The 16,214-nt window shown below is 40.2% G+C and overlaps 1 protein-coding gene across 2 annotated transcripts in view; it reads right to left on the bottom strand.

The window, feature by feature from the left end:
- Window positions 1-15,031, bottom strand: part of TTLL7 (tubulin tyrosine ligase like 7) — a 77,279-nt gene extending 62,248 nt beyond the window's left edge. For both annotated transcript variants that reach the window (XR_015259241.1, XM_086753803.1), the window contains exons 1-2: window positions 14,907-15,031; window positions 13,221-13,344 (exon numbers count right to left, since the gene is read on the bottom strand). The gene's annotated coding sequence lies outside the window, so the exon portion shown is untranslated. The remainder of the gene's footprint in view (window positions 1-13,220; window positions 13,345-14,906) is intronic.
- Window positions 15,032-16,214: the final 1,183 nt, after the last annotated feature.

Here is a 16,214-nt window from a genome sequence, read left to right as displayed (position 1 = left end):
CTCCATGTTCCAAAGCAGAGAAAACACAATGTCACTCAATGCACTGTTTTCAATGTGCTGGCTATTGTGACATTCCTGGTGACCAGTTTGAAAAGCTCCACAGGCTACGCATGTGCTTAACTTTACATAAATGAACTGAAAACTTTACTTCCGAGCTGAAGCCACGGCACATACTTCAAGACTCCTCAAAGACAACTAACATTTCTCAAGTGTCTTCCTGTTTACCTAGATGAAATGCTGCAAAAACTAGATTGTCAGTTTTATTTTAATGTCCTGTATTCTTTGTGTACAGACAAGTAATCACTCACCAACAGTGGAATATTTTAGAATAGATTTTAAAACTAGCAGGCTGCTTTCCTCTGAGCCCATTAGTGCAATTTACTCAGTGCTGTCAGAAGTGTCTGGAAATGCTCAGTAGCTGGGAAGAAATTCACAAAGCTCCTGACATAAGGAGCTTTCACTCTGAAATGGAGACATACTGAAGATACAGTTACAGAACTTGACAGATGACCATAGGGACAGAAGGACAACATCACAGCACTGCAATCCCCACTTCCCAATTAGCTGAAAAATTAAAATAACAAAAATTTCACAGAAACATGAAAAAGAAAGAAGTTAAAATAGTGTCCAGATGATTGACCTAGCAAACATCGGAGTTTTGGTTTTTTTTCAGTCGGATCTTTATAATTAAGCTTTCTGCTCCCTTAGATCTTAGGGTGTGAAAGGCTGGATACACCGCAGTAGTGAGAAAAAACAAGATGCTATTTGAGATCTAGCCCAGTTATACAAAACTATAATCTACTGTTGGTCTGGAATTAAGATATAAAATGCAAATTCAAAATGAGATTAAGACATTAACAGAAGTAATAATAGAGAAAAATGCCTTCTTCACTATCACCCTCAAATAGGAAGGTAATAACAATTTGCAGCAATTAAACTGCAGAATTAAAAGCATCACATCCTTTTAGGATTATTTTTTTAATATGTGTCTTGACATAAACATATGTTGAAGTGTTCCTGGTACAATGAAGTATAACCAAGCAGTTTTATTGTAACATGCCAAAAGAACAATTTGGTGGCAAGTTCTCATTCCTACAGATAAATTCTAGATGCAAAAAGCAATCCTCATTTTGACACTCAATGTCTTGAACTGATAAGCTTGTTTTTAAAAAGCTGTCAGCCGGCTTAAAAATGCATAGACATTAGGGCTTGGTTCAAAATATTCTGAAATAAAGGGAAATCTATTCATTTCAACAGCCTTCGCTCTCACCATTAAATGAGATGAGAAGTTTATTCAGCAGTTCTTTCAGATTAAGTGAAGGTAGAGAGTTCTCAGATGTCTGATTTGCTGAACAGACAGCTACAAACTACACAATATAAACAGCATGATTTATACAACTTAAACTTTCTTGAATCATGCAGTTCTGTAAAACAATTCTCTGCAGTAGTTTATCCAAATGGCCAGCATTTCTAAAGCTTCCAAAATTTCTCTGAACTACCAAACTACCAAAATGGCCAAACTAAGCTGTGGTAACGGCACACTATCTCTGAATCCGTAAGTTACAGTTACTTCAGTGTGAGTTTAACCTTACAACTGCTATTTCCCATTTGAGATTCCAATCAATAAAGGCCCTAGAATCAGTCTTAGCCTTCTGCAACACAGCTTATATAATAAACATAATTTTATGCCTGTTTAGTAATACTGAAAGCATAAACCATCCTGACCCTCCCAGCCTACCTTCAAAACACAATGCAACACAGAGCCTGCGTCACAGTTGTGAACTCGTATCTTTTGCTAGTGAACATAAAAGATGTGTTATCTGAAATGGCTGAGCACAACCCTCCAGTGTCAGCTCTGGGGCTCAGCCACACACGTTGCCTCAGCAGCTTTGCAGTCTCAGTTCATGGGAGACTTTCTTTTGGTCTTTCGTCATTTTGCATTTCACAGCTTTGGGCTGGGTTATTTCATTGTTCATTATCACAAAAGGCTGATGAAATGGTAAACATATATCCCTGATTCGGAAAACAGGAAATTTATTAGAAGCTGTTAAGATGGTGGAAGTGTCACAATGTGTTTCATGGGTATTAGTCACTTCATACTCACAATTTAGAGACCAGAATTGGGCACAGAAGCAACTTTTTTATTTTCGTTGCTCTCTTGAAGCAATATTGCTTCTTTTTGCTCTCTCATTCATCCATTTTCAAAAAGGAACCTTCACATCCTTGGCCAAATTTAAATCAATTTCAAAGCTTTCAAAGCTGAAGATTGATTTTCTTTTTAAAAATGACCTCCAAAGTGCCTTTCATAGCAGAACACTCAATGTGACTATCTGTTGGCTCGTTCTCACCCTTCAAAAGCCCTTCTTAATGTGATAACATATTTCAGACTGTTAGCAAAACGAGCAGCACAGAGCTTCACATTTATGTTCTCAATATTGAAAAAGAGAGACATCAAAGAAAGCAAAAAAGAATTAGAAGACTACAATAAAAAGGACAATGCTTGAACCTTTTTCTTGTTCAGTAAAACATAGGAAATACATTAATTGACAAGGCAAGTTAAAAGAACCTGTATGACTTAAAAAACAATAACAAACAAAATGCAGGGAACTTTTAATAAACATCATTTAACATTCATAATGGCAAGGAAAAAATACTGGCAGAATAGCCCAAACAAACCAAAGCACAACCATGTTTTCATACAATAAAATCTTAATTTCAGAAAATATATATCTGCATCACATATTACTTAAAAAAAAAAATAAATATCAGCTTTAATGTTCTACTCTGCCAGGAAAAAGCATAGGCAATGCACAGGTATCGTACCACTGTTTACCACTTCACTAAGTGTTGACAACACCATAAATCTGCCAGCAGGACAGCATTTCACTAACTCTAGAACAGAAAGTATTCCTAGGCCTTGATCACAATAAGTTCCACTGAACACTGCTGAATGGAAACTCGTCTCTATTTATTGTAACCACCTACCTCAGCAACTCCAACAACCACTCTGCCTTCATTTAAAATAGCGTTGGAGTGATCTAGGCATTTTCAGCCTGGAAATACATGCTATGTTAGAGTGCATTGGCCACATCTGCTCTGCAAGCGACAGCTGAATGGCATGAAACCTACTGCCCATCGGAGGGCTGGACCCCTGTCACCTCAAATGAAGCATTCCCTTTAAAATAAACCACAAGTGGACCCTTGTTTGATTTGCCTTGGGGACACCGAGTAGAGGAAGCTGTGCTGACCATCAGACTGCCGCACACTAAGGGTCAACTCTCTTTATGGTGAGACAGCCACGGACACTGAAGAGAGAAACAGAGATGATAATCTGCAATAATAATTATGTGTAACAGTAATATCGAAGTCTGACATTAACTATGTGGTTTTGGTAGGGGGAAGGATAAAAAAGAGAGAGTGAGGAGAGGAATTGAGCTGGGGCACCTGTGGGAACATCTCTGCTCTGCTTTTGACTTTACAGTGCACCATGCATGCTCTTCATTACAGCACATGAACATACACCAACATGTATCACAGGGTGTTTTAAATTACATATGCTAATCACTGCTGGAATGAAACTATTCCTTTCTTTTTATATCATTCACTTCTCAAAAGATTTATTTCTCCAGCAAGAGCTGGAGATCTTAGGGATCTACAAGACAGGACAACTTAACATTTTACATATATTAGCACAGTTGTCTTAGTGTAACAGAAAAAGCACTAATCCTTTAATGAAGCTGACGTATTTGCAATTATTCCTTATACTACAAATAGCCCTTCCGGGGAAATTCACTAAGGATCTTGGGGAAGCGGGTGAAGGGGAGGGGGAAAAAAAAAAAAAAGAAAAAAAAAAAAAGAGAGGATATCTTTAGAATGTTCCCCATCACACATCAAATTCTTCCTCCTGTGCTTGAAGTTGGTGGCATTGGTTTGGTGTGACAGCAGCCTCACGTTCAGGGATAAAGGAATAAAGGAACACAGGTACAGTTAAAATCATTCCTACACGCTCTGTATTGCAAGAGCCCCACCTTAGCCCCACATGAAGTCTGTCCCATTACATCTCACATTCTACAGGCCTACACTTCATAGATCTATTTCAGCATCTCTAAGCTGCAGTCATCACGCAAGGCCCACGACGACTCTGATTGAGGATTACATCATCCTAATTCACATGCTGCCAAATAACAACATCTTCTAGTTTAGCAACAAGGGTGCTCCCACAGCAGCCTGAAATACAAACTGGGAGATGTTAGCCTGCAGTTTCAGCATCTGATCTGAAAACATTAAATAAAAACCAGGCCCTGAATAACTCACAAGAAACATCTATTCAAAGTCTTCTTGACCATGAAAGTACAAGAAAGTTGTTCATACATGATCACCAAATTGTTTATCATATTATACTGACACTTCCAATCAATTTGTTCAGCTCCACTGGGAATACTTGTATGCAGGTTGGTAGACCTCTAATATTTCAATGACTGTGCCATATACTTCTACACTGTAAAAAATAAATGACAAGCAGAAATATGTGCAGTTGGCCTACAGTATCACTAAGACTACTGCAGCCAACACTCAGTGCTAGTAATAGTTTACAAACAGCTCATCAAGCCAGCCAGAAACTCCAGCAGCTACAAAACATTTTGTCAAAATGCTTAGTATTTGGGGCTCAATGGGGTACCACTGATTTGAAAATATTTTTGCAAATGAAAGCAGGAGAAAATCAGCAGTTTCAAAAGGATGTGAGTCCTCAGAAGCTTCTCTAAATGAAATTGACCCCATTTATAAAAATTCCTTAAAAAGGCTGGATCGGCTCCAAACCCTCTGTGTCACGCTATTTTTATCCATTGTAAGGGATCTAAATAGAGTTACTATCCTCATCAGCAGTGAGATGAGACTCCAGTATCCTACTATAGGAATATTTTGTCTGCATACTGCTCACCTGTAGAGAAATACAGCATGTAGTCAGAAAGCCTAGAAAAATAACATGCCTTAAATATTGACCCTAAATTGATTACCCAAAACAAGAAAGAAAAATGACGTGCGTCAGACTTTATACACACTAGCTTTAATTTTTGCTTAAAAGAACAAAGCATGAGAATAGCCTACCAAAAAAGTAATTTTCTGGGATATGCTTTAACTCACAGGATCAGCATAATGTACTTTCTGAATGATAAGTACAGTATTACTGATGCAACCCTGTTGTAGTGAACTGCTTATTTATCACACATTGCCTCTGAGATACAGAGACCATACTGACAGTGGCATCATAGCTTTTAATGCAGTTTATAACAACTCCAAAATCAGAGGAGATAACTGCCCTAAGCATGCCTATTTGCCTTCATGACTTTAATCACAGTAGTAGCACAGTTCCAAGTTCGGAATAATATCACAGTTGGCCCTGTGCTCATCCATCTTGGTCAGCTCCCAGAAAGCAACACTTAAAAGCAATTGGCTCTGGACTGTGTGTTTGTTTGTGGTTTGTTTTTTTTTTTAAAAGAAAAACGAAAGTCATTGTGTGTTGGTTAACAGCTATGCTTGAGAAATGTACTGAAATAAAAGTCCTCAGGCAGTGGCTACAGCAGTGGGATATTAAATTCATTTAGCAGGGCTCAATTTGATTTTTCATTGCTTTAAACTTGTATTTTTTTAAAGGTGCATTCTTAATCAAGGAGAAAAGCATAAACTTATACAATCAAATGTACACTGGCTGCAAAGTTAACTGGTTTTCAAATATTCAAAAGAAACAAATACATTAATTTCTTATTATGTTATAGCGACACACACACCACCACTCAAAATAAAACATAACTGAGAATTGATTCACACACAGGTTTTTTTTTAATCACCATATCATCTTAGGTTGAAAATTACAATATTTCTTGGTTTGGTTATATTGACCCGATGACCACAGATAGGGAAAAAGGAAATGCACCAAACTGAGTCAAATGCATTCATAAATACAAAGGTATGGAGAAGTTACAACACACTTATTAATCAGAAGAATAAACCTTTCAGTAAATGTTTAATGCAAAGTGCCAGCACAAATGAGGATGAAGACCACCACTGATAATCCAAACAGAAAGAAATGGAGAATAAACTGGGATTCATAGTTGGTTATTCATCCAGGACTCTGAACGTTGTTTCACAAATATGAAACTTCTTCCCAATATTTTATGCTCCTTTCATTGCTCAAAGGAAGAAAGAGCTTTGTTCTAGGAAAATTTTCCGGTTTCAGCATACAGAAGAAATGTACACAAAGTACAAAATTTGCCTCAAGTGTACAGTGTAAATGAGATTAAGCCATATGTAACAAGATCTCCTCCATGGCCCAGTCAAGTAAATACAGACATTTCTACTGACTTTTGCGGACTTTATACCATAGCGTTTCAGTTCCAGAACAGCCCTACTGGTGGCACAATTCAGGAATATAATTAAGACACAGACTCATTTGGTAAGGAGACCAACCCACGTCTCATCCACGTCAAAACTACAGTCCATCTAAACTAAACCTTCAGCACAGCAGAGGTTACAGCTAAAAATAACTGAGTTGCCTCTGAATTTCTCTTTCTCGACAAAGATTATAAGCTTCAAGTGCCATTTTCAGAACCGCCTGGCTGTCTAGAGGCAGTGCTTCACATTTCATAGCTCATGTAGGATGCGCAGGGTCAGAAACAGGGAGTACTGTAAGGCAATATATAGATATATTGCCACGGAAGAAGCTTCATGCTGTTCTCCAGAAGCACATTTTGTCTTGCTGATGGATCAAAACTTAAGAAAATGCTGCTCAATCTAGTTCTTTTTATTATAAGGGAAGATAAACTGAAAGCTCAAGGATGGATGAGTAAGAACATAAAAACAGAGAAAAGACTCAAGAATCCTGGAAAAAGAACTCATTCTGAAATATATGTGGTGGACAGAATGCATAAGTATTCAAATCGAAGGTAAAGTATTTCAATTAATAGTGAAAAAAGAAACAAAAAACTCAGAGGCAGCATGTAGCAGGATAATATACCAAATTCTTCTGCATACAAACTACTTCAGAGTGCAAAATGTTTATTTATCATGGATTTAACTGACAAGATTATATACTGCAGAATAAACGATCACACCAGGATCTCCCACTGATATAGAAACAGATTTAAAATAATTTTCCAGTAGAAGTAGCAAAATGAAATCACTTACCATTAGTAGTGCATTGCTGAAACTCTATGAAGAGTCAGCCCTCTGGAAATAGATTTTTCTGTCAATAATTGACAGCTGATACAGTTTCAGGCAGCACCGGTACACCAGGGAAAGACCTGCTGCAGCAGCAGCTCCTTCCCATTTAGCCTATCCCTAGCACTTTTTAGATCTCTTCCTTAACCCTTTCTAGGTATTTTCTCCCCGTGTTTTGGGTGAAAACAGAAAGGCATGATACATGTTATAAGAAAAGAATGCATTATTTCCCACTTTACTTAGAGTGTGACAAGAACCGTGGGAAGAAAGTCAGTAAGATTTAGTCATAACAATAAGCTAAAGAGAAGTAAAATCTAAAAACAGAAAATGACTCAGTGACTGGGAAGGAGTTATACCAGAACAATGATTTCTCCAAATGTAGAATTCAGAGGTCAAGACCACAGTAACATAAAATAGTAACAGAGAAGTAAGCAAAATAAGACTAATAGTTCATAAATTGCTGTAAGAAAAAAATGGTTATGATTCTCTTCCAGTTTTGGACCAATGAGATTCAGGTTTGAAATCAAACTTATTTGGTTTCAGTGAGCCAGTATTACAACCTTACAAAGCAATTTTTAAATGTTTAAATCCTAAGTGAAATGACAAAAGAGAAATGTTACTTCCTTTCCCAGGATAATGCTTCTGTAGCATTCCAAAACCATTCACATTTCTTAAATGTCGTTGTTTTCTTTTACAATTAGATCAATGAGAAATTGTTTTCTGACATCATTTCACAATATGGCTTTTCTTTGTCATATTATTTTTCTTTTTCCTTAAGAAAAGATAGGTCTGATCTGATGGCTCAGTGCAACATTTTAATAAGGGTGGACTGTGGATCACACAGGCCATCTGACAATAAAAGATTTGGAAAATTCTTTTGTTCAAATGGCTTATTTCTCCTCACCAAATTAAAAAAAAAAAAAATGGAGAAAACTGGAGAAATCAACTGCACTCCATTCTCGTGTGTCAGTTTTACAGCAGTCAGGCCCATTGCATGTGCCAGACAAGACCGACTGCACTGCTACTATCATACCTGTAGTAAAAAGACAAAGTATTGTGGAGAGCCAGATTTAGTGAGATGGAGAAGGACATATTCACGTAAAGTGGCTGCAGTGCCATCCTTCAGGAATCTTATACAGGCAGAATGAAGCTGGGAGCCAAATGTGCAAAGGCTAACATATACATGAAAGCCATTTCCTCTAACTTCATAAGACTAGATGTCCTCTCTGAACCAGAGAGTACCTCTTGCTTGACCATTCAAGTAAAATACATAAAGTCAAACAAATGTGCATATTTGCACCATAAGTACAGAGAAAATAATGCTCTGAAAACTCAATAGCTCTACGGTAGTTCGTTGCTGTCTTCACCAGTTTATAAGAAGTAAGGTTCTCCCTTTCCCACAAATCACTAGGGAAAAACATTAGAACAAAATCCCACAGGCAACGCTGCAACCACATTTATTCCTCAAAGACAAAGACACAACAGTGGATTCATCCGTATACATGTAGACCCCCACAATATAGATACAACCTTCGCAAACAGCCTACATACAGTCAGTGCAGGCAGCTGCAGGTATCTGGACTGTAGACGTACAAACATTGGTGAGATTAATCCTATCCAAGTTGCTCAGCATGAAAATCTCACTCTACTTAAAATGACTAAATAAAAAAAAAAAACAAAAAACAAATCATACAACCAAAAAACCACAACCCACTAAGGATTAAGGCCTTTACTTGGGCCATGACTGGACAGGTACATCTTCCAAAACTGAAGAAGAGATTAATTCAAGGACTTTGAAACAGTGATAAATTATAGGAGGAAACTCAGTGCATTGAACTGAGACAACTTCTTGTGAAAGCACAGAACTGGAGTGAAATCTGGACATCCCTCCTGAAGTCTCTTCCCACAGATGTCTTCTCCTCATGGCTCCTCATGCTGTCTTGGTTCCAGTTTTCTTATATCCAGCTGTTGCAGAAAGTCAGCCTCAACTGGAACGTTCATCTATTATCCTCAAACAGGTGGAGCAGCATTATGCACGCATGTCCCACAACTGACTGAGAGGTATTTCTTCTTTATCAATTAAACTAAACTGTGTGCTGTCTATCTGCATCAGACATTCCAAATAACCTACTCACAATAATATATTTTCTTTTTTACTTTCATTTCTCAGAAATTTTATTTAATTTTCTCAGAAAACATCAAAGACTTGCTTCCTATATGTGTTTGCATTCCTGAGTGTTGCTTTTGGCAGAAAGGCCACAATGTCCTGTCATTTTCATTTCATACCTAGAGGCCACAGGGGAAAGTAATATATAGGGGTTTTTTAAGCAACTGCTTGGGGTCATTAACTGCATCATTTCTCAACTGGTGTCCAGAATTCAAGTCTAACTCTGTATTGTTCCCTCACTTTTCTTCTATTTTTTCAATTGTGGATGCTGCTCTGGGTCAATATCCTACAAGATTCCCAACTCTACTGAAGATCTTGTAACAGTCCAAGCGAGCCCTGATTCCTGTCTCATCATGCAGTAATGCTTTACTTTACTAACTGAATATATCCTCTCCATCCTCAGAAACATTCTTTTCAGAAAAAGCTTCCATTTTTAAAATGGTACAAAATGTACCAAAGTCATGTTCTCACATCACTCTTGCACAATTTTAAGCAAAAAATCTTTTATTCAAATTAATGCCTAATCATTAATGCTCATTAGTAATTTACAGCCTTTCAAAGACTTCAAGCTGGCATAAAGATAATAAGTTAGGATAATATTCTATCTCTTTAAAAAGCCACATGAAATAAAATGCAATAAAGTAAATGCTTTTTCCTGGGTGAATAAAGTGCATATCTTTCAGATGCCTTCCATCAATAATTCATATATAGTGTTTTAGTACATTTCTCCCACCCCACAAAGATCAGCTTGAAAGGATAAAACAATATAACAAATTCACAGAAATTTCATGTTCAATGAACACTAAACATGTGACAACCACTCACAAAAGCAAAGAAAATGCAGACTTCCATCACATAGCTCGATTCTATATTTTTCAAGAAAAGTCCATTCTGAGCAAGCAAATAAGAGGAATTTCCCCATCAAAACTCACAATATTCTGCCCTGTCAGTCCACTCTTTTTTTGGGTTCATAAACAGTATCTAGATCTTTGCCTTTTCGCCTGCATAAATTCAGTATCAAGCATCTGATTTATTTTTCTCATGCTATACTCCAATGCTTCCACTGCACCCTATAGGGATATTACTATGCTGGTTTTCAAGTGCTAAAAATAAAACAAACACATGTCAACCCAAGGACAAAGTTGGAAAGAAACATACTTTAATGTAACCAAAGAAGAATATATTTAGCATTTTGCGACTAAGCAAGGATAAAAATAGACTTGTCAACACATCGCTGTGTCTAACTGTGAAGCCCACACCCCACTCAATTCTTTCTGTAACTTTTGTTCTATATGAGAAGTGGATTTAGTCTTTCTTCTTAACAGTTACTGTCAGTACTCTGTTACTACTGCTGACCAGTTCAGAAGAGGCTTCTGAACTGCAGTGTAAAGCACTTCCATCCTTTTAGGCAGTCAGTTTTCTATCAATTAACAATAATGTAGCCATCTAAGGTGCATTTAAGCAGTGGTGCATATCAGACTTCAATCTGGAATCCTTCCAAAACCAAATACAAGCATAAGTGGGAATTGGCATGCCACTTTCTCCACAAAAAGGAAAGTGAAAAATGAGTCCTAAGTCAGAATGTTGTTTTCTTTTGTATTTCTTTCATTATTGCTGTTAATTTGGGCTCTCCATAAAGGAGTACTGTTTCTGTGTCCCCAGAGATGAGTGCTCATGAAAAAGAATATGTAAATATATTCTTAAATATTGCCTTTGAAACAAAGGGATTTTTAAAATTAAGATCTGAATTTTAACATTCTAGACTATTTGAACTTATTTTTTTAACACTGGGAAAATAAATACTACAACTATATACACTCATCTTCATTTTGGAGATCCTGTATTCAGGTGAAAACTAATACCAAACACAAGAACCGTTATGCCTGCTTTATTTAGTCCTTTAAAACAGAAACCCAAAAATTTATTCTACTATGGTAGAGCTTATTTCCTGGTGTACAGAATTCAAGGCAAGACCAAAAATGTCGAAAAATGAGTATAAATTAATGTGATAGTATTTTAAATCTAATTTGTACAGCTGCATGAACATTTAAGAGAAGGCAAGGAAGAATACTGGGAACAAGCCAAAAGTTAAAACTTTAACCCTACAGAACCGGTAGGTTCCTGGATCCACCACCACGAAGGAGAGTATCCAATAGACCGAGGTGCTGTGGAACCCCCTGGTCTGAAAAAGCTTCAGGCTCCAAGAGAGGTGCTACTGTGGAACAGGAAGATTTGCTCTAATACCCAACAGCTTCAAAGGTTGACTGCTGCAGTATGTCACAATGTTTTTTCTCCTGTATCCATTTACAATTACAGATTATTCTCTTACCCATCAGTGTAGCAGACATCAACCAATTCCATTCTAAATTTAAGATACATTAGTATTTTAAATATTAATGTTTAAAAGGCTCGTTGGTTCCAGTAAACTTTAAAGGAAGCTCTTAATGTCTGCAAAAGGAGTAGTTACAAAGTACCATTCTGGCAAAGTTTTAGTTAAGCATTAATGGATCTCTAAAGAGCTTTCTCATGCTTAATAAAAGCCATCTGAATCCTACTGCTGGAAGTCAAATGGCCTCAATTAACTTCCTAGGTGTGTAGAACATAAAAGTGAATCTGAGGCTAAATATTCTAAAGTTCACAAGGGAAAACTAAAATTCAGGTAAAATCCTCCAATACATATGCTGTGGTACTTGCAATGCATTTTCTTAACTTTGACAGTTTGTATGCACCTTTCCAAATAAAATGAACTCCCACTATCTTCATACAGACTCTTGCTCTCTCTTAGGAAAATACGACTATTCCCTCCTCCCTCAGATCATTATAGAGTCACTGCGTCAACTCTGGATGATGGAAATATCCCATCAAAAAAGTAAAAGACTGACAAGAATTCATCTTTTTATTCAGGGACTGATACAAAGCCTATCAGTACAATTCCATGTCTTCAAGATTTAGGATTGCACCAAAAATCACAACACTTCAAAGCAGTAATAACACTCAACATTTTCTGAAGGTTTGCAGAAACTTAGAGATATGAGAAATAAGCATTGTTTGTTTCAATAAGCTGTCTTTACATTGATAAAATTATAGCACAAAACTAAAAATATTAGTGACTCATATAAAAAAATTATCTTGCAACATGTTGTCATGCTCATTTTTTAAGACAGAAGCTTTGCAAAAGATGCAAAGTAGTTTGGGAAATGTAATCAATCTATTACTTCAGACATTAAGATTTCATTTCCGTTTTCCAAGGATTTCCATCCTTAAATTAATAATGTGTTCTCAATTTGTATGCAACATCTGCAAGTATCTATTAAATGCAAAAATACTCCTTAACACAACATTAAAACATAAGGAAGAAAAAAAAAAACAAAAAACCACAGAACATTAGAAAGTGTGAAAGTTCAAGATATGACTCATTTGCCATACATATCCTCCAGAGATTTTTAAAACTTGTAATCTCCACAGATGGAGATTCAAATCAAGAAATGGTATTTCAGTCTTTCTTGATGCTGACAATTCAAAGCAAGCACATTCAGCAGTCAGCATTAGTCTGCCACATTTCACCTCCAAAAATATGTTTATGGCTTTCATTATCAACGCACAGTATTACAAAGATCTTTGGAAAAAATCCTAACTATACAAAAGATTGCAAGATGGTTTAGTATCTAACTGCTTGTGGACAAATTCATCTCACAGTTCTTCAGAGCTGTCCACAACTTAACCTACACTGTCAATTTAACACTGTCAGCTTTGGAAGAGCAGGGGAACAAACCTTTATTTGATTGCAAACCTGAGCCTCAGATTACTAAAATGATTGCGAGATTACTGGAATAATTACCTAATAACTGCTGACAGGCTCCATCTCTTGGCCTCTTCCCACACTCCCAAATCGGTACGCAGATCCCTTTGGAAGTATGTGGAATCTATCCAAACCATCAGAAATATAGAAAGGGGGCGCTTTTCTAAAAAAAAAAAAAAAAATTAAAAAAAAATAATAATAAAAGAGAGACAACTATTGTTCTAGACTTTCTTGCATAATACTACCAATACCTACAAGTACAAACAAATTCTTTCCCTATGAAAGAAATTCCATATTCTGCATGAAATCGCTCATGTGATTTTCTGGAACTTTGTAACATTTGTCTTCAGAGAATCTGGCTTCACAAGTAATATTTCCATATGTTAATGCAGACATTATATTTACTCATCATGTAGGAAAACCTCTGCATAATAACTGCTTCTGTCATTTTTTTTTTCAAAGTAGCATTCACGCATATCCTATTTCTATTAAAAACTACATTCTAGTACTTAAAACAGGGGCAAAAGCTTCTACTGATGCCAAGTCACTGTCTATTTTGAGATACTCTGTAGAATTTGGGGGACAATCAAGTCCCAGACAGAAAAGTGCTTCTAGTCTTCCAAGTGGGAAAACAACCAGCACAATTTTTGAGTATTATTTAGATAGGTACTAACACCTTGGTACCTAAAATTAACGAAGTATTTAGACAGAAAAGTATACTGAATCAGAAAGGGGATTGCTTGGTTGGTTTAGAGGGTTTTGAAAAGGAAATAAATTTAATTTTGATACTCAAACTGCAAATACATAAGATGGCAATCAATATTGAGACCTTAAGTCGGTTTCACAAGAGTTCAGCAGTATGTTCAAAATCCAGCATCAACTGCTTTTCCCTTTTGTTCACAACTATGTGTGGTTTCAACAGCAGAAATTCAAACAGATCCCACAGATGATGGGCTTTCTACTAAGCACAGGAAGATCCTTGACTTGCATCTCCGGAGATTTAACTTGTTCTACATTTCAGCCTCTAGTGGGTACCACTGCCAACAGACGATCCCATTTTAACCCGAACTGGCTCCAAGGGGACCTGCCCGGGCACGCGATGCGACCTGCACAGATGATGGACTTCGCGTGCAAAATTTGGAAGGGGGAGAAAAAGTGAATGCCTTTAATCCCGGAACACCGCCTCGCTCCCTGCTCCCCACGCCGCGACGCGCAGGCAGGGACCCTCCCCTCCCCTCCCGGCACAAGGGCCGCCCGCTGCGAGGCAGGACACTTCCCGAGGAGCCGCTGTCCACCGGCACCGCACCGCGCCGCCCCGCACCGCCCGGGCCCCACCGCCGCCCCAGGTGAGGGCTGCGGGAGCGCGGTCCGGCTCTGCGGGCAGCACTTCCCAACAGCCCGCATCCCCTCGGGCCCGGCACCCGCGAAACAGCGGGGGCTGGCGGCCCTCCCCCCGCCCCGGAGCATCGCCCCGAGCCGGGGACAGACCCCGCTCCGGCACGGCCCGAAGCGGGACCCGCACTCCGCGGCTGCCCGGCGCCCCTGCCCACTCCCCGGCACCCGCAGTCCCCGGGCAGGGCCGGGCTGCCCTTCCCCGCCGCCTCTCCTTCCCGGGCGGCGATGCTGAATCACCGTGGACAGCCGCCCCGTCGCCTCACCCCGGGGAGGCGGCGAGTGAGGCGCGGGCGGACAGGACGAGCACCCCGCCGCCCCTCCCACCGTTACCTGTCGGGACGGGGGTCCTTCGAGCACTCCGGTCCTCCCGCGGGGTCAGGCCGGGCGGAGCGGAGCGCGCTGCGCCTCACGAGCGGCGCGGCGAGGCGAGGCTCTCCCGGGCGGCAGCATCCGAGCCGGCGCCTGCCGAGCCAGGCGCTAGCGGGAGGAGGAGGAGCGTGAGGTTAACGGCGAGGAGCTGGGAGAAACCATTCCCCGCGAGGGGGCACCGCCGGCGGCCGGCCAGGCGGGGCGGGGAGGACAGGCCCTCCCACCCAGGTACGTGCGAGGAGACGGCCCGAGGAGAGGCGGGCGGTGTCCGGGGAGCGGGCAGGCGGCGCCCGGGGCGGGGGTCAGCCCTCGCCGAGCCGCCGGTCACCCCCACCACGGCTGGCGGTGGGAGCGGCCCGCGCTGTCTCTCCGCCAGAGGACGCGCGCGGAGGACCTAGCAACCGCGCGTGCAGCGCTTCACTAGCGCGGGGCCGCTCTGCGGCGCGGAGCGCGCTCCCAGCAGGGCCGCCGCGGGCCGAGGGACCCCGGGCCTGGCTCCGGCGGAGGGGAAGCGCCTCAGCACCGCGGAGAAGCGCTGCCGTGAGCAGGGAGGGCACCTCACCGGCCCTGGAGCCCCGCGGGGGCTCCGAGCGGGCATGGCCCTGAGGTGCAGGGAGCCTCCCCGGGGCCCCGCAGGAGCGGGTGGCGGGCGGCAGCGGCGGGGGGAGGCGGAGCGGCCTGCGGGAATGCGGGCCCCGGAGCAGCCAGCGGTCGTGTGCGGACAGGGTGCCGGTGTGGCGCGGCCTGCCCTCGCCTGCTGACATCCCTGGGTCTGCGCTGGTTTACAGCCGGTTTCAAACCATGTTTTTCCCCTTCCCGTTTGGGCTTATAACAAATGTTTTTTTTTCTTCTGCGTGCGTAACCTGCTTGCCTCTCCGAAAGAGGCGTTTTCCTGAAATACTGTGTGTCCTAGCATAAGGCACGTGACTTAATCAGATAAATGCATTAAAGATTAAAAAAAAAACAAACACTAGTCAAATAAAGATTTTAAGGAATGTTATCAAAGGAACTAAATACGTTTTATAAAAAGCTTTTTTAAAAAAAAAATTAAAATCCCAACCGAAATTTAATCCCTTATCTCAATAGATTATGTAGCATCCTCTTCGTCTGTTTATTGAGGTTAGAAGCCAGATTCATAGTGGAAAAACACCACGGCACTGGATTTAGGCTGATTTATGTTTGCCATGTAACTAGCCTTAATCTTTTATTGCATTATTTTGGTTGCTAATGTTTGGATTTTCTTCTGTTTTATCAATTAATTAACTTACT

This window comes from Chlamydotis macqueenii, chromosome 8 (genome assembly GCF_036417535.1).
Source record: "Chlamydotis macqueenii isolate bChlMac1 chromosome 8, bChlMac1.mat, whole genome shotgun sequence".
NCBI classification, from domain to species: domain Eukaryota; kingdom Metazoa; phylum Chordata; class Aves; order Otidiformes; family Otididae; genus Chlamydotis; species Chlamydotis macqueenii.
The sequence above is the reverse complement of the archived record's forward strand: the minus strand, read 5'-3'. Positions and strand labels throughout refer to the sequence as shown.